General features: G+C 48.3%; 1 protein-coding gene across 1 annotated transcript in view; it reads right to left on the bottom strand.

Annotated features, from left to right (window-relative positions):
- KIAA0513 (KIAA0513 ortholog) overlaps positions 1–1,990 on the bottom strand; it is a 53,711-nt gene that overhangs the window by 6,431 nt on the left and 45,290 nt on the right. The gene's annotated exons all lie outside the window — the stretch shown is intronic.

Below are 1,990 nucleotides of genomic sequence, written 5' to 3' on the forward strand. Positions count from 1 at the left end.
GGGGGGGGGGGGGGTGCAAGACAAAGTCGGTCAGCACCTGCCTGTGCCAAATCGAACCGCAGACCTCGAGTGGCAACTGCCCACGATGCCAGGATTGCCATGTGGGCTTTCTACTGCCGACTGCAGACTGTATTCTGGAACGTCTTTCATTACAGCCGGACTAAAGCTGCAGAGACTTAAAACGCCCAAACCCTAAATCTGCTTTGCTTTTATTTGTTTGATTTTATGAGTCAAATGCACTGCTGCATCTGTGGTGTCTTTCACATCTTGCAAAGCAGCCAAAATCTCTAAATGGATTCCTCTTTCTCTCTCCAAAAAGAGCACACATCTGTGAATCCCCGTCATCAACAGAATCCCTCTGCACGCACAATCTGTATGTACATTCAGCCAGGCTTTGCAAAAAGGGAGGGAGGCGTGCGGGCAGCCAGGAAGGCAGTGGGGGCAAAAGGGAACGAAAAGAAGTCTTAATAATATAACAGCCTGTTTCGATTCTGCTCTCTCTCTCTCTCATAACCCAATCATGATTTTTTGGTTTGTAAACTTGAGCCAACAACTGACTATTTAAACAGCAGCTTGGAAATTTGCAAAGTGCTTTAGTGTTTCTCTTTCTCTGGCCTTCACACCAGTCCTGTGAGGTAGGCCACAACAACTCCCATTTCACAGAGGCAGCTGACGGACGGTGCCCTTCCAAAGACCACAGGAGCTGTGCTCAGAACAGAGCTGGGACACAAACACATTACACACGCACACACACACACACACACACACACTCTTCTTCTAAATGTACCAGCTCACAACTGCTTTAGAAGCAGAAATTGTAAGAGGAGCCACTCGACACCGAATTCAGCCGTTCTGGTCCAGGTTTATGCTCTGTGATCAAAACCTTGGGGCTACCCAGTTCATACTGTAGCAGCACCAGTAGCCGGTGGCCACATTCCTTCAAACACCACAGTGGCTGAAAGCAGAGAAGCAAAGGGTCACCCCCCAATTGTGGAGTTGTTCCGTGACGCTGGAAAGTATGCGTGAAGATTTTAATTAGAGACAGAGCTGCCAACACCAAGTAGAAAAATGCTCGCTGATCAACATCCGAGTTGCCCTCTTCCGCTGGGCTTTTCATACTTCCCATTATCGTTCTCTTATGAAAACAGGCCTACGAGCTGCACTGAGATGTAAGGAAAGTACAATTCTCCGTGAATGCCTGTTTGACGGTTGGAGGAAACTTCGCACGAGCTATGCTTTGTCTGTTGAACATGAACCAACTGATTATCCGAGCCCTGCATCCTAATTGTGACAGTGGCCACGTCTGATGTTACGACCACTGAGTTATTAACTCACCATCATCTGCTCCCACATCCTCCTAACATCTCTTATGGCATGATTATGCCATGCACTGGAAATGCAGGGAGCGGCCTATCAGCTACCGAGAGTGACATTGGTCAATCTAGTTCTCGTATTCGGTGTTACTCTTTCTGGTAGCAGGGAGTTCCACAGGTTAGCTGAACACCAAGTCATATAGTATTCACTTGTTTTCATTAGGAAGAACCTCCTGACAGAGCGGTTACTGTGAACTCGGGCAGATCATGAGAGGGAGGGCAGGAAGGGCTGCCTCCGTGCTTAGTTCTCATGGCCCTTTCTTACACACCCAGGGAATTGCTGATCGCCACTTTGGGGTCAGGAAGCCATTTTTCTCCAGGCCTGTTTGGCTGGAGATCCTGGAGATTTTTTTGGCCATCTTCTGGGCGTGGAACAGGGGTCACTGGGGGTGTGAGGGGGAGGTACTTGTGTGAGGGGGAGGTATTGGACTAGATGACCCTGGAGATCCCTTTATATGCTTCTATGGTCCTATGATTCTAGGAAGTTAGGTCTGCCCTCCAACACGAGCCGCACCCCTATCTATTATATCTTTGACTGCAATAAAGAAGGCCAATGCTATGCTGGGGATTATTAGGAAGGGTATTGAAAACAGATCAGCCAATATCATAATGCCCCT

Source organism: Gekko japonicus, unplaced genomic scaffold (assembly GCF_001447785.1).
Source record: "Gekko japonicus isolate JY-2015 unplaced genomic scaffold, Gekko_japonicus_V1.1 scaffold908, whole genome shotgun sequence".
NCBI classification, from domain to species: Eukaryota; Metazoa; Chordata; class Lepidosauria; order Squamata; family Gekkonidae; genus Gekko; species Gekko japonicus.